This window comes from Elephantulus edwardii, unplaced genomic scaffold (assembly GCF_000299155.1).
Source record: "Elephantulus edwardii isolate Elephantulus edwardi_28Jun2011 unplaced genomic scaffold, EleEdw1.0 scaffold00188, whole genome shotgun sequence".
NCBI lineage: Eukaryota > Metazoa > Chordata > Mammalia > Macroscelidea > Macroscelididae > Elephantulus > Elephantulus edwardii.
Window position 1 is genome coordinate 6,402,830 of NW_006399938.1, and position 20,942 is coordinate 6,423,771.

The 20,942-nt window shown below is 38.5% G+C and overlaps 1 protein-coding gene and 1 pseudogene across 1 annotated transcript in view; both read left to right on the plus strand.

The window, feature by feature from the left end:
* The window catches only part of PALLD (palladin, cytoskeletal associated protein), a 672,347-nt gene that overhangs the window by 568,731 nt on the left and 82,674 nt on the right, over window positions 1–20,942 (plus strand). The window lies entirely within an intron of this gene.
* LOC102852703 lies at window positions 15,234–16,366 on the plus strand (annotated as a pseudogene).

A 20,942-nucleotide genomic window follows, 5' to 3' on the forward strand; every position in this document is an offset into this window, starting at 1 on the left:
GGTAATTTAGATGGTTTTCTCTGCCAATAGTTCTAAGTTATTTGTTTTGCCCTGGTAATACTGTAAGGGTCTATGAATATTCTATGCTCTTTCCTAAATCCTTTGACCAGAGAAAAACATTTGGTAGATGGACTTGATGGCATTATGTGGACTGCCAATGACCACAGGAAGAGTTTATTTTACAGTAAATGGAGATGGAGTAAATAGGGAGGAGGACTGAAGGTCTTATCCTAACCTTATTAGCATCATGCTTTCAATTTAGCTAAATGGCTATTGGAATTGGTCATAAAAATCATTCTCCCTGGAGGGATTATTATAGTTGTACTTTGTATTAGTTTGCAATTTTTCTAGTAACCTTTCTGACTGCCTCAGAGTTGGCAAGCCAAAAATTTACCCCAGGAGTAAACAGTTAGCCAAATATTCTGCTTCCACAAATGGAAACGTTTCAGAAAATAGATTCAGTACTTCTGTGAGTGTCTACTAGGAGCACATGTTGTACTACTTACCTGGGGCCCAAGGAGATTCAACTTCCAATTTATAAGTAGGCTGTGATCCCAAAGCCTATCTGAAAAAAACCTTGTCTCATTAAAATAAGGTTATGAATGGTGATTTGGTCCCACATGTGCTCCCAAAAGCTGTAAGCTCATCATATGGGTAAATTCTACTTCAATACTTACAACAGTGGAAGTTCATGTTTAATAAGACGGTTCAGTGTAAGTGGGAATCCCAGAACACTTGATAGTGTTCATATGAAATCTATACTTAGACCAGGAAGCAGCCGTGTGAACAGACTAAGGAAACAATGCATGATTCAAAATCAAGGTAGTAAAAAAAAAAAAATCAAGGTAGTGCATCATGGACGTGTCCTTTATCCAAACTTTCTCAATCTATATGTGGAACAGGTCATTTGAGCAGCATTGTTGCAATCACTGTGTCGGTCCATATCTTCTGAGGGTTTTCTTCTCCTGTGTTGATCTTCCTTTTCCAAATATGTTGTCTTTTTCTAAGAGCAGCTTCTTCTGACAATATGGTCCATGTGAGATGACTCTAACCATCTTTGCCTTTGAAGGTGCACTTTAATAGCCAGCTGCACTTACTCCAAGACAAATTTGTTTGTTCTTCTGGCAGTTCATGGTATAGTCAATATTTTCATCCACACTATGATTCAAACACTTATCAGTTCATTGGTCTTCCTAATTTATTGTCCAACTTTTACATGTGTATGAAGTGACTGAAGATACTATGGCTTGGGTCAAAACTAAAATATATGTGTGAAACTGATCTTCGTTTATACCTTTTTAATCCTACTCTGCATCTTTTCTCAGTACGACTACATCTTTTTCCAGCTGGGTTTGTTCAGACCTTGCTTTGTCTTTTTCCATGCTAGTTGGAAAAATTAGCCTTTTCCCTACCCCTCCCAACCCCCTAGTTTCCCTACAGTTGACTGCATCTCAGTGTCACTCAGGGTGTATCAAAGTTGAACTGTGCGCCAAAGGGCTTTTAATGACTGGTTTTTCAAAAGTCAATCACCAGGCTTTTCTTCTGAGACACTTCTGATTGGACTCAAATGCCAGCCTTTCCGTTCACAGCTGAGCACGTTAACCATCTGCATCACGTAAGGACTCCTAGCATAGCTCAGGGAGCCCCTGTGGTGTAGTTCTTAGAGAACTGTGCTGCTAACTCCAAGGCCACCCCTCTCTGGTGAGTAGACTCCACCAGTGGCCCTGAGAGAGGATAGACAGTCTCCTCCCATGTGATTTATAGCTTCAGAAATCCACAGGAAGAGTCAGTTCCAGCTCAGTGGTAGTGAGCATAATGGTGTTTTGGGTGTGTGAGGACATTGTTGTTGTTATCATGTGCCATCAAGTTGCTTGCGACTCATAGCGACCCTATGTACAACAGCCCTAAACCCTGCTCTATCCTGTGCCGATCGCACTGCCTCTGACACACCAATCTCCATTACCCCAGTCACTGAATCAATCCACCTCATAGAGGGCCTTCCCTTCTTGCACTGTCCCTCCAACCTCCCAAGTATGAGGTTCCTCTCCAAGGATCGGTCCCTCCTTACAACATGTCCAAAGTATGTCAGACGAAGCCCCAGAATCCTTGCTTCCAAGGAGCAGCCTGGTTTAACCCTCACCAGGATGAATCTGTTTGTTTTCTTGGCAGTCCACGGTACATTCAATGCTCTTCTCCAGCACCACAGCTCAAAGGCATCAATTCTCTTCTATCCTCCCTGGTCATTGTCCAACTCTCTGATGCATAACAAGTGATTGCGAAGACCATGGCCTGTATCAGACGCACCTTAGTCTCCAGAGAGACACCATTGCTCTTCAGTACTTTAGAGAGGTCCCTAACAGCAGACTTTCCCATCGCAATATGTTTTTTGATCCTGGCTACTGGTGCCAAGAGTGTTGACTGAGGAGCCAAGCAGACTAAAGCTGTGAACACTCTCAATCTCTTCACCATCCATCCTGATGCTGCCAAGAAGAGGATAATTTAAAAAAAAAAAACAACTTTTAAAAATTAATTCTTTTTACTTATTTGCATGCTGTAAAAACAATATAACCAAACTAGAAAAATAATATTCTTTAAAAAATATTAACGGAAGTGAAAGCCACTCTGTATACAACTGTGTGAATATGAGTAAAATTTTCTCAATTCACTTGACCTCCAACTAGTAGATGTGCTGATCTCTTTTTGTTAGAAGCAGCAGCATTTTGTGCCTGCCAGGATGTTAGTGTGCTGTAGAAATCATTAATGTGCCTGTATGCATGGCATCCTGTAGATGTTGTACTGTGTGCACGGCTTGTGTGCTGCCTGCCTAGGGAAGGAGCTTATAGGTGGAAATCCAATGGCGGGTGGATAAAAGGAGAAACCAACTTTGGAGCAGTGAGTGAGTTCCCAGCTCTAGCTCAGATGTAGCAAGTGTTACACAAAATAAGTTCTTCTTCCTTCAGCTCACTTTGTATGGTCCTGAGACCTTTCTCAGAGCCTGGCTCAGTACAGGAAGCCAAGAGAAGAAATGAATCTGGCCCAAGCTTCAGAGGAGGAAGCCATGGTGGCCGTCTGCCTAGCCTGTAGCATTTGTGCTATTTCCTACACTTTTCTGTTCTTGTCATTGACTCAGTCACATCTTCTTTTATCTGCCCCTCCTCACCTGCCCTGTGTCTTTGAGCCAAACCAATATTCTCTATTTTAGAGACTACAAACCCATAGGCCCTTTGCCTGATTATTATTTTTTTTTTTTCAGTTACGAAAAGATGCACTATCCCCAAAAAATCAGAAGTGACCTAAACATGTAAAACAACAATGGAGGCTAACAGTTTATAAAGTTGACAGCTGTCCGTTCTCTTGTGGACTGTTTTTTACACTTATCATGAACTTGTTGCTGTTAAAGATTTCTACCCTGGCAATTTTATAAGCAATTTATCAAAAGTCATTAATGTCAAACATTTGAAGGGAGTCAGGAGGACTATGATTCTTTTAATCCCATAGAGCTCTGGTAACGCTGTTAAAAGGCAGATCCTGATGATAGTTTAGATAAGGTGGTAAGAGATAAGTAGACACGACTCTTACATTATAATTTGTGGAACCAGGTTAGTGATGGTGCAATTTACTATGGAGAAGAAGACTGTAGTATTAACAGCAATAAATACTGAGTACCCACCATTGTTCTTATTAAATCTATTTAAGGTCCCTATTTGTTGTTATTTAGTTTCCATCTAATAAATTCTAGTACATAGATTCTATCATTCCATTTCACAATTGACAAAACTAAGGTGCAGAAAAATTAAGTTGTTCAAGATCATAGTTGGAGAGAATGACTTGTATGTATAAAGATATATGTGTTTGCACACATACACACACACGCACATTCAAGTGAAATATCAACTCAACCCATTGCTGTAGAGTCAGAACAATTAATAGATGACCCTCCAGCAGGTTTTCATAGGCTTTAAGTCACCCAGGAGGAGATTGCCCATGGAGCAGCTGATGGATTTGAACCTCCTTCCCTTGGGTTGGCAGCACAACTCCTTACCCACTAGTCATCAGAGACTGGTATTCACTAAGTGTTCAGTACTCTTAGTTACTATGGAATTGAGTCATTCATTCATATATTCATGGACTATGTTTGGCTTTAGAAAACACATTGGTGAATCAAACAGATGTGATTCCTGTCCTTAGATGAATTTCAGCTGAGTAGGATAAACAGACAGTAAACAAACAGATCATCATCTTGTCTGAACAGACTAGTCAGGAATGGTAGAGCGGTCTAGGACCTTAGACTGAACTATTAAAATTCTATCCAGCTCTTGCATAAATCTTGGATGGACTTATGAGAGAGAAAGTACATCTTACTACTAAGCAAAAAAAATGTTTCCCAGATGTTCTCTGAGGTTCGACAGGCACCCCTTAAGAGTTAGGTCAGAAATCAGTTTTATCCAGGTTTATAGGTGGAGACTCTGAAGGTGAGAGGGGAACAGCAGCTCAGCAGTGTCTCACTCTAAGGGAACATGGGTAAGTGGTCCCTGCTTGCTCCTTCTCTCCAACAGATAATCCCGCCCTTGGGCATGAGGGAGCAGAAAATATCCCAAATCGGACTTTCTGCACAGGTCGAATGACAGCCTCCCATTCTCTGCTATATATAGTAGCGGACTTACACAAGAGTGCTATTAAAAAGATGAGAGAGGAAAAGAGAATGCCAGCTGAATTTTTTCCATTAAAGTTCATTTTTAACAGATGTGTTTTCTCTGTTTCGACAATGACAATGTAGCAGGGGACTAGTCCCTGGGTCAGGAGTTACTGGCAGCACTATAATTGTGCCCATCAGTGTTCAGCCGCTGTTTCGCCAAAGTATTTGATAACTCAGGTTTGATCCACAGAAAAGAATTGTCCTGCTACTTACCTCTTTACTTAATGCTGTTCCCCTCCCCTGCTTCCATATTATATCTGTGGAAAGAAAGCCATAATGAAGAATAAAAACACTGCTAAAATGATTGCAATCCATTTTGCTGTGTTCCAGGGTTAATGTTGAGGAGTGCTCTAAGCTCACATGTGGGATTGTTAGTGTATAACCCTTCATGTTTATGTTAAAACAAAGGCTTTTAATTACTGATGTCATTCGTTACTCTGACACTGTCTTCAATTCATAACAACCTTCTGTATAATCAATTCAAATCAGTGCATTACCATTGACTAGGAACCAACTCACAGTTGATGTCCATTGTATTTCTGTGGCTGTATATAGCATGAAAGGAGATTGCCCATCCTTCCCCTGAAGTGCTGTTGTGGATCTGAGCAGCCAGAAAACCTCAGCCTTTGTGTTAGCAGTACAGCTCTCTGTAAAAGGAGCAATGAAAACTCTCTTTATGTAGCGTAGAGTGAAATACTGCCTGTGCCAGCACCATCTTCATGACCATAGGTTTGTTTGTTGCAGTTATTTCAATTACCATTAGTGACTTTTTAGAAGAAATTATTTAGCCTTTCCTAGACAATTTAGCTCTTGTACTCTAGCAGGAGTGGCATCCACTTCCAAAACTTCTGGAAACTCTATGAACTTTGATAAATGACAATATTCTAGAAAGGCTTCAGGCATTTTCCTCATAGGGTCTCTATGAGTCGTGTTCAACTGGACAGCAATCAACAACAACAGCAACCCCCTAGCACACAGTGAGAAGCAAGTTTTGTTAATTTTGTATATAATTTTCCTTCTACATTGTGTGACCACCCTTGACTTTTTTATAATCTCAGTGACTTGACTGTATGTTCCACTTTCCCCAGGACAGTTGGCTTGTTGTCCTAGAATCCAGTGGAATTTAACTTTTTTCCTAGACAAAATAGTTTGCATTTGAAAAATAAGTTGTAAAGACACACTCAATGTTGGTAATTACACTTACTGCTTTGAATGTATTAACGTAATCTCCACAGCGATAGTGAATATCATTTTGAGATGAGGAGCAGTCTGAGAAGGTTTACTTGATCAAAGATTCTCAGCCAGTAAATAATAAATAGTCTGGAATTCCAAGCAGGCACCTAATTCCAAGGATCCATCCTGGTCCACCAATTAAGCACTCAGATGCTAATTGAAAGGTGGGAGGTTCAAACCTATGCAGCACTACACAGAGAAAGATCTAGAAATCAGCTCCTGAAAGGATTACAGCCTGGAAAACTCTGTGGATGAATATTACGCTGTCACAAAGGATCACAGTTGTCGTTAGGTGCCATTGAGTTGACTACAACTCATAGCAACCCGAGGAACGACACGTCTGAACCTTGAGTGTCTTGTGCCGTCCTCACAAACTCTGATATGCTCAAGCTCATTGTTATAGTCACTGCCAGTCCATGCTGTTGAGGGTCTTCCTCTCTTTCTAGGACCTTCCACCTTTCCCAGCATGATGTTTTTTTTCCAAGGACTGGCCAGGTGACTCAACAGCACCCAACAACAGCAGCAGCAGTCTAACTCCAGAAGCTACACGCCTAAGAAATCTGTTATTCTTAGTTCATAAATCATTAAGAAGTATATGAATCATTAAGAAGTATATGAATCAAGCATACACAAGGTGGAAAGACCCGTTGGAACTGGACAGCTCTTAGAATTTTTTAGTGGAATCGCTTTCCCATTGCGCCATTTGTAGAGTCTCTGAGAAATTATAAAGGCCATTCATCCACAATCCCATTTAATTTTACTGAGCTCAAGATACTTTTTTTCCCTTTCATTTGAAAAAAAAAAAATGCAGCAAGAGAAATGTTTGGTAATGGAGAGTTTTAGAAGTATAACCTTGGAGCTGCTGGAAACATCCTCTCTTGTCTTGTAAGCCAATCTTCCTTTTCTCCACTACCCTTCTCTGAGATCCATTACTCCACATTTCTATCTACATTCTGATCATCTGATTTTGTTAATGACCCTCACTGGAAAATGAAAAAAATCATGAAGAGGTTTGTTTTCTGCTGGCTTGATAATTCGTATCAGCATGTTCAGCTGAAGACTCATTGCCTTTCAAGGTTGCTTAAGGAACACTGGTGACATAGTGTGTTTTGTGTTGTATTGCTAACCAGGAGCTCAGTGCTTTGACTCTACCAGCTACCCAAGGGACCAAGATAGGTAATGCTCCGCCCCCCCCCCAATAAAGATTTACAGTCTCTGAAACCTAGTGGAGGGTTACTGTTGACACAGTGACCGTGCGTTTACTGATAAAATAATTATTTTAGAATGTACTGTTAGCTTCGTTAACACCATTGTACCATTGTAAACTTTTGACTGGAAACATTTTTTTCCAGTTATCTCTTACCTATATTTTCTATTTCACAAATCTTTTCTATAGGAAATGTCAATAAATTAACATGTCAACATGACAGTAGCTCAGATCAAGAAGCATATAAGCCTATGTGTCTAACCAATCCAAGACCACATCAAGGGAAACTCAAATGTGTTTCAGAGGAAAAGGGGGATGCTGTGTGGGAAGCTTTCTTTCTTAGCTACTTACCTTCCACATCTCAAAATCAATCAGGTACAAAATCTCTGGTCAGAATCAGAATTGCAGTTGTGAAATATCAAAATTAAGAACCGAAGGATTTTTCACTCTGTTCAATATATGCATTTCTTAAAATGGGCATAGTAGTAAAACTTTGAAAAACATTAAATGCCTTTTCTTTAAGAAGCACACTAAACTTACTTTCTGAATGCTTTCCCTAGTGTCACTGCTGTTCGGGAAATGAAAATGCCGTTGATCGAATGAGCTTACATGCTACACACTTCTCTTGATGTGCTGAAACCATCCTAATTAGAACAGCTGTCTTTCTAGAAAATTAAACTCTGATTGTTTGAACAAAATGTCAGGTTTGAAGAAGTTTTCCTAATAAGGAAGAATGATGTAATGCTCATGGAGGGGGGCCAGGTTCCCTCCGTTTGTTTTATTTATATTAGCTGAATTCCAGGGAAAACTGCTACGAAAGATGAGGCCTGCTAAATATATTTAGCCAGACTGATTTAGTAATACCACGAGGCCTTTTTTTTTCTTATACAGTCCTCAGTGTATAAGACTGAGTAGCATGGTATCCCAGGCATCTTGTTTTTATAGAGTCAGTTTGTCAAAAATAGAAAATGCTTTTATTGAAGTTTTACTTTTTACTTTGAGAAAGAAAAAAGTATCTGATTGATGTAATTTCTAACTGGGCAAGTTTTCTCTAAGATACTGGTTTTAGGGTCAAAACATAAATATTTAATGATATTACCTTGGTTGATGGTAATTTCTCAGCAGAATGAACGTTTTCACAGGGAAACCAAAGCAGTGAGCTTAGTATTTTTTTTTTTTTTTCATTTGAGTGTTTAAGAGCCATATTTTGCCTGCTGCCTGGCATTATTTGGTCTATATTGACTCCACTGTCTCAAGTTTACTCTGCATTTCATAGTTTGTTCATCTTAGGCTGGTGGGCTCTTATTTTTATAACTGAATCAAGTTATAATTGAATAATATAATGATGAAATACAATATCTGACCAACTTGTAAACTGCTATTTCCTTCACCCAATTTATCTGCCTGTTAATTTTTACTCTCTTGACCCTCCTTTCCAGTCCCTAGTAACTGATAGCACTACTTTTTACAGTTTTCTCTTTTGGTGAAAATATACACAGTAAAACTTTCTCCCATTCCACAGTTTAGAGACCTAATGGTCAGTGATGTTGGCTACATTCTTTACATTGTGTCAATATTCTTGCTATTTCTGCTCTAGTTGTTTCACTTCATTTACTTGAACTCCTTGCCTCTCCCAAGCTTCTCATCTATGTTTTAAAGTAAGGTTAAAGACAGAAGAAGAAGGAGAATCAGGAATGAGGAGATAATGCCTATGTAACTAATTGCCTCCATGAACAACTGCCTCCTTTACCATCACACCTGGCGCCCTGCTGCTACTACTGAACATTTTGATTGAAAATTCCCTAGAAAAAGCTGCTGAAAACTGGGGGAAACCAGAACATAATTTAAATTCTTATGAACTCTAGGGAGCTCTGGTGGCCTAGTGGCAAGGAGCTGTCCTGCAATCCCAAAGGCTCACAATTCAAGGCCACCATCTGTTCCGTGGGAAACGGATGGGCAGTCTCGTCCCCCCATGCAATTTACTGCCTCTAAAAACCCACCAGAGGGTCAGCTATGGGTCAGTTCTGGCTCTATAGTGTACAACAACAAACATGGACTCCAGACTGCCTGGATCTATGGAGGGTGGATGAACCCCTAAAACAACTGCCTTTAACCTCTAAACCAGCGATATCTCCTAAAGAAATGAGGGTAAAAATTAAGTTTTCTTAGCAGCAAAACAGTTGTTAACTACTAGCTAGTAAATTTCTAGTAAATTTCTGTCATGAGCATTATACTCTTCTAAGATTTATCCAAATAGGATCAAAGTGAGAACAACTGAAAGGTTAGATAAGTACCTTTAGGCAGCAATGAGTTTGTGTTTATGAGGAAGGACCTACTTATAAAAGGGAGCTAACGGAGCTCTGATGGCCTAGTGGCAAGAAGTTGTGCAGTTGGAATCCACCAGATGCTGTGCTGGAGAAGGAAGGGCAATCTCCTCCTGTGCCAGTCTGATGTGATTTGATGGTACACAACAAAGGGGAAGAAAAAGGGAGCTAAGAAGAATCAAAGAATGCAATCAGTACAACATGCAGAAATAGTTGAATTTATTTTGCTGTGTATTGTCACAATAGCAAAATTAACTTTTTTTAAAAAAAGTAGTTTTTAATTCATTAGGAAAATTACTCATTAGGAAAAAGTACTCAGATAATCATGAAATGTAACTTTCTAGATCTCTGCATTTAATTTGGCATCTTCCATGCCAATTAATTGACTTCATCTTCCTCTATAGAAAGAAAATTATATTTGTGAGCTAATGAAAATAGGATAAATAAATGGCAATTGGAGCTCTGGTGGCCTAGTGTTAAGAACCTGTGCTGCAATCCCAGAGGCAATCCCAGCTGCTCACAGAACAAGAATGGGCAACCTGTTCCCATGCAATTTAGTCTATGATACTCCTAAAAAAGAAGTCTTGACCTTTTGATTTTTGGCTAGAGATGAGAGAGAGATATTATCCTCAAGATTGGCAATCTCTCTACTTCTATAGAAAGTCATGTCCTGTGAAGGTTACACTAGTAAGGCAAGATTGTATAGGAAGGTTAGCCAGGTAAGGTGAACATGATTACTGGTCTCTCACAAGAATAAAGGTATGACTACTGAAATCAGGGTAAAAGGCAAACAGCGGCAGGTTTTAGGATTGGAATGAAATTTTAGTTTTCAGTCATACAAAAGTACAATATATCCTTGGTTAAGATACCAGACAAAGCAAAAACAAAATTATATATGAAGAAAAAGAGGGGTTTTACACTTAAATAAATGTATAAATGTGATTGTCTTTTTTTTTTTTTTTTGTAAAAATGTTTTAAGTCTTAACTTACATCTGTTGATATCTGGAACAAAAAGGCAGGAAGGAAATCCAAGAATCAGGGAAAGAATTGGACTATAAGATTGCTTAATCACTGTTGCTTCTACCTAGAGGCCAGAATTAGATAATATTCAGCAGTTGCATAGATGAATCCTGATAAGAAGGGAGAAAAGAAATGTGGGAAAGGACTTCAAGTTCCTAAAGAATTTAGACTCACTGGAGCCATGGAAACTGGAAGAGTCCCAAGACAATGGTGCTGAGTTGATCTTTAAATCTTGAATTGAAGCTATCCCTTGAAGTCACCTTTAAGTTTTTTAACAATTGTGTTCCAAGAGCAGAGATTTCCAGTCTTGAGTATAACATCTTTATGTATCTCTATCTTTTTACATCCCAAAACTGTTGCTGAAGGTTTTTGAAAATTTTTTATTGGTTGGCATATAATCTTATATGTAAATCATATATAGTACATATATTTTGTATTCTATATAATCATTCATATGCATTGTATTTTATAAAATTAATTGCCATTGCTCAATGCCTATTATTACCCATCTCTTTAAGTCTCCATTGAAGATTTCTTAATCTTTTACTCCCCCCACCTTCTAAACTGTTATACTAATGACTTTTCCTCTTTTCCGTTTTCTGCCCCTCCATTCCACTTCCTCTTTTGTTTTTTAACATTTATATCTTGCACAGTTAGCTATTACCATAATAATGACCTTATTTGTCCTTAAATGACTAAATTGTTTCATTCAGCATACTACTTTCTAGTCTTTCCCAAGTTATATAATATTTAATGAAATTGTTGTTCCTTAGTGCCACATAGGATTCCATCATGTGAATGTATCACAGTCCTCAATCCATTTGTTTGTGATGGACATTTGGGTTGTTTCCATCTTCTTACTATTGTGAATAATGCTACCAGTTCTGATTTCATTGGGCTATATTTCCAGAAATGGAATAACTGGGTCAGATGGGATTTGTATGTTCAGCTTCTTTAGGGAACGACAGTCTGCTTTCCATAGTGGTTGTACCATTTTACAATCCCACCAATATAAGTGGTTCCAAGTATAAGAGTTCCAATCTCTCCACATCCTTTCCAAAATTTCTTGTTTGCTGTTTTGTTGAATTTTGCTACTCCTGCTTGAGTGAGGTGGTAACTCGTTGTTGTTTTTATTTGCATCTCTTTGAATGTTGGTGATTTTTAGCATTTCCTCATGTGTTTCTTGACCATCTGAATGCCCTCTTTTATGAAGAGTCATGTCATGTCATGTCATTTGCCCATTTTGTGATTGAGTTATTAGCCTTTTTCTTGTGGAGGCCCTGTAGTATTCTGTAAAACTTTTGTTTTAATCCTGAGGTCTGTTTTATCAGAGATTAGTGTTGCCACTCCAGTTTTCTTATGGATACTGTTTTCTTGGTGTCTTTTTTCCTACCCTTTTATTTTTAGTCTATCTTTATCCTCATTTCTTAAATGTCTCTTACAGGCAACATGGTGATGGAATTTGGGAGTTTTTATCCATTCTGATACTCATTTTCTCTTAATTGGTGCATTAACGCCATTCATGTTGAATGTGATTTTGGGGAGGCTCTGTTATATCATTGTAATTTAGCTACATTACTTTTTCTGTTGTTGCTGATTACTGTGATCCACCTGCTTCTGCTATTTCTGTGTAAAGGACTTTTCTAAGTATTTCTTGTAGTGTTGATCTTAATTTCACAAATTCCTTAAGTTCCTGCTTGTCTACAAGTGACCTAATTTCTCCTCTGTATTTAATGGGCAGCTTTGCCAGATACTGAATCCTTGCCTGGAAATTGTTTTCTTTCAGCTTTCTGTACGTACTGTCCCATTTTCTTCTTTGTCACATAGTTTCTGCTGAGAAGTCACAGGTTAGTCTAATTGATTCTTCTTTGTAAGTGACTTTTTCTCATGCTTCTTTTAGTATTCTATCTTGTCTTTGACTTTGGAGAGTTTGACAGTGATATAACTTGATGGTTTTCTTTTGGAGTCTAGTCTAGGCATTCACTGAGCTTCTAGAATATGTATTTCCTAATTTTTAATGATACCTGGAAAGTTTTCTTCTTGTATCTCTTCCACAATTTCCTCCATGAGTTTTCTGTTTGTTTATTTATCTCCTATTTGAGAATTCTTATCATATGTATAATGTTTCATTCAATGTCATCTCACATGATTCTAATATTCTCTTCTGTCTTTTCACTGATTTTTCTTCTTGTGAGTTTTCATTGAGGTTCTTGTCTTCTAACTCACTGATTCTATGTTCCATTTCTTCTCTTCTACTATTTTTCTGCCCCTATTATGTTTAAAATTTCCACCATTTCAGTCTTGATATTCTGGATCATATTTTCTACCCTTTTATATTGTGTTTTTCTTTCTTTAGTGGTCATAGGGTTTGCAAAGGCCTGCTATTTAGAAAGTAAATGGCCCATCCTGCTTCCCAGTCTAGGGAGCTCCACCAAAACCTTTCCACCATGGGTAACCCTTATGGCATTTGACACCAGTGGCACAGATTTCAGTACCACAGAAGCCCCAAGTTATCTCAGGACAGCAAACTGATAGACAAGTGTTGTACCAGTTGGAACAATGTTCTCCCCAAACACAATTAACACCAGGTCTGGGTCCACTGGGAAGGGTGGAGGGTCAGTGAAGGAGAGGAAGACCCTCAACCAGGTGGACTGACAGAGTGACAGCTGCAATGAGCTCTTATGTATCAGGAAGTGTGAGGATGACACAGGACAGGACAGGGTTCAGATCTGTTGTTCATAGGTTCACTCTGGGTCACACTCGACTTAATGGGACCAAACAACAACATATCTTTCTAATTCTCTGTTGATTGTATCCTCTCTGTCTTGTTATGATTTTTCCTTTTTTTGTTGCTCTTGTGGCTTGGATACCTTTTTCCAAAATTTGTAATTTCTTCAGTACTGCTTCTTAAAACTCCCTAGCCAGCATATTTCTTCTGCTTTCCTGTCTTTGAGGTATTTATTTGGTCCTTGATCTAGTCTGCTTTTTTTCAGGAGATTTGTTTCATTATTTCATAATGTTTGACCTTGTCTGCTGGTTCCTTGGCATTAAGTGTAGTGTGGGGGTGGGGAGTGTCAGTTTTCCCACTAAACTGACAAAGCCTGAGGGGAACTGGGAACTTCCCGGTAATCTTGCCCAGGACTCTGTGGTTGCTGCTTAGTGGTGGTCTTGATGATGGTCTCTGCTAGCAGTGGACCTGTGTCTTCTCCTGGAGCTGGATGGGAGGGTCACTTCCACCTAGTCAACAAAGTCTTTGTTGAGAGCTGGGAACTTCCCGGGAGTTAGCACCCTAGGAATGCAGCACTGGACTCTTCTCTCCCTGAGTCTAGGTGTTCTGTTGTGATGTACCAGTGTCTTCTAATGAGACTTAACCAACAAAGTCTCTATGAGGAGCCAAGAACTTCCCAGGGACCTGTGGCTGACTTTTTAAAACAATAAGGACCAATCCTAGGGATAGAAATTGATTCTCTGTTCAATCATTGAACAATTTATCTGTTGAGTACCTACTGTGACTTGTTTTGAGCCCTGAGTCCCAGCTATGCATGGCTTTACAAAAAAAATTTTCCTTTCATCAGATACTGATCTTTCTGGGTTGATCTAGGAGGAGTGTGAAGAGTTGGGCATTCACACAGAAAGTACAAAAGAGATTAATCAATATAGTAATTTTTTTTTCAATAATGACAAATACTGTGAAGTAAATTGGACCAGAGAATGAGATAGAGAGATAAAAGGATACTATCTTGCTCATTCAGTTTTGAAATGAGCCATTGGAGAAGTGAAAACCTTGGTGGCACAGTGATTAAAAACACTTGGCTGCTAACAAAATTGTAGATTGTTTGAACCAACCAGCAAACACTCCTCTGGTGAAAGATGTGCTAATCTGCTTCCATAAAGATTTACAGCCTTGGGGATGCCTTGGGGTGGTTCTCTTACATAGCTGTGAGTAAAATGAGTGGGTGGATAATGTGAAAAATGCAGTTCAGCCAAAAGCAAATACTTCTTCTCATTATCAATGTGACTAATTTGCTCTAAAAGGGAAATTTATTATTTAAAAATGTTTATACCAAAAGAAGTGGAAGAAACTGGTTTCTATGTACCTCAAATAATATTTTGGTACCAGGCTCTAGATGACAGCATCTCCCAAAGGATGTAGCATAGCAAAAATATGAAGTATAGCTAAGTAATAAACAGTGAAGCCAATAATTTGGGAAAGAATGTTTACTTTTAACTAAATCAAGCAAATTATTTTTTTAAAAATCTGTTTCATTTCTATATTTGCTTAAGTATATTTCAAAACTAATCACTTCCAAAGAATTTGATCCGAACCATGTGCGTGACTTATCAATGCTATCAAGTTGTGGAACTACACTGTATAATGTGAGAAGTATAATGTACATGAAAATTTTGTGTTTAAAAAGAAAATGGTGCACAAGTGGATAGAACTGTCTGTCATACATCATGTTTATTATGTATGGACTCACTTGAGAGGGTTATATAAGAAATGATAGCAGGATTTTTTTCACAGTGGGTATAAAGGACATCTTTTTCACCGAATCATCATCTGTATTTTTAATTTTAATCAAGCGCAGCTTACTTGTTTTTTAATTAGAAAAATAAAAAATTTTAAATTTCTAACTTTAAAAATAGATCAGGGTTTTAATATCATTTCTGAGAAACTTAGATGGCCACAAAATTCTTCCCCTGTTTTATTCTTGACATTTTATAGTTTCATTGAGGTCAAGTTATGAACAAAATGGCAGCCTCCATCCTGCAAGCCTTGTTTTGCTTGTCCAAGCCATTGGGGTGTTGGTCACAGCAGCCAGCCCTGGTGGCACAGACCGTAGCTGTAGTTCCAGGAAGAACTAGAAAACATATCACACTTCCTGATTATGTACCCAAATACAAGTTACGGAAGGAATTTATAAAACGTGCTCAGAAAGTAGAATTGATGTTTCCTCTGGAACGTTTGGAGTTTGAGTATTTTGATGCCTATGTTCCTCCACTGTGACACTGATGTGTCAAATGTGATAATGGTTACCCATGACGGGCAATGTTTGGTGGAGCTTCCCGATGAAAACAAGCCTGGAAGCAGGAGTGACATCCACTTCTGAAATAGCTTGCCTCCAGAAACTCTATGAACATTGAGAAACTACCTAAGTTACTTAAGTGTTCAGGCCTTTCATTCATAGGGTCACTACGAGTCGTCTACGACTCAACGACACTTAACAACAACAACAGCAATGTTCTTCCAGAAGATGATGCTTGAGTGCCATCTCTATCAAAGGAAGGACTGAAGTAAAACTGAGTAATTGAAGAAGAATGTGGCATCACAATTGTCAATGTGGAAGATAAAAAAATATGATGCAAACAACAGATTGCCCCGAAAAAGCTAAGGATATGTTCACTAAAGCTCACTTTTGTCTAAAGAATCCAGACCATAATCGGAGTCATACTTTGGTTTCTGTATACTGTTTTCTGGACATGATCTGAGACGTTAAATATAAGTCCACACACTGGAGCTTCATGGACGCTCTAACGCCACCACAGCTGGTTCAAGTTTGCAGTTCAAGCATGGTGAACTAGGGCAGTATGTATGGCCAGGTCACCGTACATGAGCATAACTAACAGACTCTGGCTATCTATAACAGTCTTGGTCAGTTGATGTATGGACAGGATGTGCCCAAAGATGTTCCAGAGTATTTTGTGTTTTTAAAGCAGCTAACAAACCCTTATGGAAGCTGGAGAATGCATGGCAAAATTGTCCTCCAATGGGCACCACCTAAACAGCCTATCCTTAAGATAGGGATGATCCCCAGCCCCCAGCTGGAACCAGGGGAAGACTAGGAAGAACTCCAAGAGAAGGCCCCAAAACCTCAGCTATTCTGATTGCAGAATGGTCCTGGGGTGGCCTACTCATGACAGAAGTGAATAGAAGTTGTCAACATCTGGAGTGTGGGAGCTGCGCAGTCACTCAGTAGAAAGAACTACTATTTTGTTCTCCCCTCTCTTTCTTGGGTTTTTTCAGCAATATCATCCTCAGCAACTGTGACTAATGGCTGGACTCAAGAGGATGGCTGGTCTTCATAGCTTTGGAATTGTGTTGCTTTTCTTTTTGGTGGTTGTTATTATTGTTGTTGTTGTTGTTAAATGCCATAGAGTTGTAGAAGACTCATAGCAACCCTGTTAACAAAAGGCCTGAACATTTGTATGACTTTCATCATTTCTCCAAGTTCATAGTTTCCAGGGGCAAGCTATTACGGAGTGGATGCCACTCGTGCTTCCCAGCTTGTTATAATCTGGGAGTGCCACCAAATACTGTTCACCATGGGTAACCATTATCACGTTTGACACACCAGTATCACAGTGCTTAGCATCACAGCAACCACAAGTTACCTCTGTACAGCAAATGGACAGACAAGTGCTATAGCACTTAGAAGAAAACCAGTCCCAAGGGCCACAGATTAAAATCACCCATCTTTGGCTGCTCCAGATGACTTCCAACTTGGATTCCTTCTGTAAAAAAGTAAAAAAATAAAAATAATAAAATAAATAATTATCCAACTTCTATATCTAGATAAAAATTCATATATTTTAGAGAACATCTTACCAGTTTTCCCTTGTTTTCAGTTACTGTTGGAGCAAACTTGGATGTTTTTTCCTAAGTCGATTTTTGTATATAGTGTGAGTCTAGTCTCAATTTTGGATGCATATTCAAGAGAGTCTGTGAGGATGACACAGGATAGGGCACAGTTCAGGTCTGTTGCTCAAAGAATCACCATGCATTATAGTTGACTTGATAGCACCCAACAGCAGCATCATCTCTTATGCAGGGGACTCTGGTGGTCCTTAGAGTTGTTATACTGCTAACCAGAAAGCTGAGTCTCTGGAAGTTCAAGTCTACCAGTGGCTCCAAAAGAGAAAGATGAGCAATCTCCTCTGATGGAAACTTGATGGAGAGTCATTATGAGTAAGAACCAAGTTGATGACAGTGAGTGAGTGAGTGAGTGAGTGAGATCTCTTATTCTCATAATTTTGAGGATCATTTGAGAGATAACCCGAGAAGTCAAAAAGATAGTTCCAATCACAGATTTGTACTGGGGAGAGTACATAGGAGAAGGGAGTAACAGCATCTTAGAGCCATGTAAGTAAGATCACTAAAAGTTTCACCTTACTGTACGTAGACTTAGCTTTCCACTCATAGTCAATGCTGGCAACTTTTGACCTTTGCCCACAGGGCAAAAGACAGAATGGAAAATCCTTCCCCTACAAGGAAGAGAGAAGGCAAGATGGGGGTTGATCTGTGAATGCCTCCTTCCTTACTCACTAAAAAGGGAGGGACCCTTGAGAAAGGACACCCCTCCTGGAAGTCCTTCCATATGGGAAGGATAGAAACTCCCTTACTTATGTGTCCTGGTGTCTACAGATACTACATAGTAATAATTTTTAAAGCATGATAGCATCATGTTTCCAAAAGCAGGAAAAAAAATGTTTAGTCTATTAGATCATTATAGCACATACCATAAGGAACTTTAATTCTTCTGATTTTGACATTAAAAAAATTCTGCATAGATCTTTAATGTTTAAAAACTCTTATGGTTTATTTTAAACATCAGCAAATGTCCACAAACTGGAAGAAACAATCACTAGTAAATTCAGAACTTTCTTGTGCATGTGTGTTTGTGTCTACGTGTGTGTGTGTGTATGTGTGTATAGACTAATCCTGTCTTATTCAGAAGGTATTGACAAAAGTAACTGTTAATCTTCATTCCCTTGTATAATATATCTTGCAGATACTGCTTTTCTTTCTTGGTGGTCACAATCAAGAAATAAGATCATACTTGAAAGGCCAAGTTGGGAAAATGTAGTTACATGAACTCCATATTATTTTTACTTAACACTATAATCCTTAGACAAAAAATTTATCCTATTTCCACTAAAAATAAGAATTACACTAATTCTGTCATATCATGTACATGTGCGATGGACAGTCAGATCTATATTATTTGTAAGCAAGGGCTCACTCCTTACCCTTCACTTAACGAAGAAGTCCTTGCGGGAGCTTGACTGTTACTCAGTATGTTTCTCTTGCTCTTTGGAATATTTCTTTGTATTCTCACCACTTTTTGGTTCAGTTGTTTCAATCAAATAACTTTTTGGTTCAGTTATTTAAAGGATTGAGCCTTTTAGTGAAAGAAATATGTGTTTAGTGACTTTACTTGAGAGCCTAAGGACGAGGGAACCCGGGAGCTAATCTGAGCTGTTGGCGGCCTCCTGTGTAGAGGTGCTTCACTGAGTGTGCTCATTACTGTGCTGCACAAGATGATCTGGTTGTTCCGTCTGTACATTCCATGACTGTCCATCGTCACACAGATAATAGGACTGAGACATAAACAGAAATGTGAACATACTGATGTTCATAGCAGCATTATTCACCATCACGAGAACATGGAAACAAACACAATAGAATGGATTGAGAAGTTATGATACGTTCACACAGTGGAATACCACACAACACTCAGGAGCAATGATTTAGAAACTTACTACATGTCTTGGGAGGGGCTGGAGAGAATTACCCTGAGTGAACTACACTCACCTGAGTAGCTTTTTCCATTGTTTGTTCAAAATTTTAAAATAACAATGACATTTAGGTTTATACACCACTTCCCCAACAGAATGTCCACCTAATAAATGTCATCTTGTCATATAGTCATGAATCCCAGATGTGTCATGCAATACACGTCATTGTTTGGGAAAAGATTAACAGTAGAATAAGTACAGTCCTAACACCATGCATATTATAATGGTTTTGTCATTTGAAAAGAACGTCGAGATTTTGTCACATTTTTATTGTATTGGAGTTATACATACCATATGATAGAAAACTCCATTTGATAGAATGCCAGATAAATGACTCTAGACTATTTAAACATAGTTTATATATAACCTTGTTGGACACATAATGTAGCTCTGAAAAGTTTCTCTCACTTTTTTCTTAAGGGTAATTACATTAAAAAATTAGTTCTTTTATCTAAGAATTATCTAATGGTTTTAGTAATTTCTCAGGGAAGGAACTTCATTTATTATTATCCTTCCCAAGACACATTTGGATAGACTTCACTGACTGCTGGAAGGATTAGCTCTGCCTCCTGAGAGGAAAAGTTAGTCAGCACCATCATTACTGCATCGCATCCTTGGCCTCTAAGGAATTTCAAGGTTGTTTGGTCAAAAGCTAAAAAGAGTAAAAACTCTTTAAAATGTACCATTATTCTCCATGGTTACAAGGCTCTCAATTCATGCAGTTGAGCTACAACTCTTTAGTTTGCCAAACTGCTTTTTCCCCCCTTAAGTTTTTTAAAGAACTTTTTCCTCTTCAGATGAGAGGTTAGAATTGGAGCCAAGCAGTCAGACAAAGGCAGCTTCACTCTGGACCCCTCAGCTTGTGTATCTTGGCAATTAACATTTAAACTAGCAATGGCTGACCTTGATGGAAAAATAAATTAAGTGCCCTGTTCAACTGTGTGTTCTTTTAATTTGTTGATGCTTATGAGACTGGAATATGAAGAAAGTATTTCTCACAGATTATTTCTGTAGAGGCAACCACACATGCAATTTAAATATGTAAAAAACAGTGCTCTATGTATTGGCAGCTGATTATTGATACAGAAATATTCAGAATGTCAATGAAAAGTCTTGGTCAGTAGCAATCGAGAAAGACATCATTGTAAATTAGTTTCTTTCATGAGCCTATGAAAGATATATGTATTTATTTATTTTTTATTTTTTTTTAAATTCCAGGATACTTACTGATCTGATCTCTCAAGAGGGGTGTCTGGGTAGGGTAGTCCATAAAGAGTTAATCTACTGACCCAAAGGCCATGACTTTTTGACAGTTTAAATCCACTCACTTTTCAGGAAAAAGATGAGCAGTCTTCTCCCTTTCTAGTTGCAGTGTCAGAAATCGAATGGAAAGTCATTGGTTGCTATTCGACCATAATTAGAGAGATTTCTCAAGAGGTCAAGTAACATAACAGATTAATAATACTCAGCTATGCTATTTTATGACGTTTCATTTTTTCCCCTTTCTCCTCTCTTTTTGTAATGACCTTTTACTTTCTTCATGGATGATAACCTTGGTATCATCCCAAAACTCATCTGGTCTTTGATCATGGATGTTCATTGCCTCAAACTTATTCTTAAGATGATCTTGAAATTCAGATGGAAGGGATTCAAGATCATATTTTGGAAGGGATTCAAGATCATATTTTGGTTCCTGTGGACTTTTTTTCTTTAGCCTCAATTTGAACTTGCATGTGAATAATTGATGATCGGACTCACAGTCGGCCCCTGGCCTAATTTTGACTGCTCATTTCTTCCACAAATGTAGTCAGTCTGATTCTTATGCAGCCCTTCAGGTGAGATCCATGTGTAAAGTCATCATTTGTGTCTTTTAAAAAAAGGTATT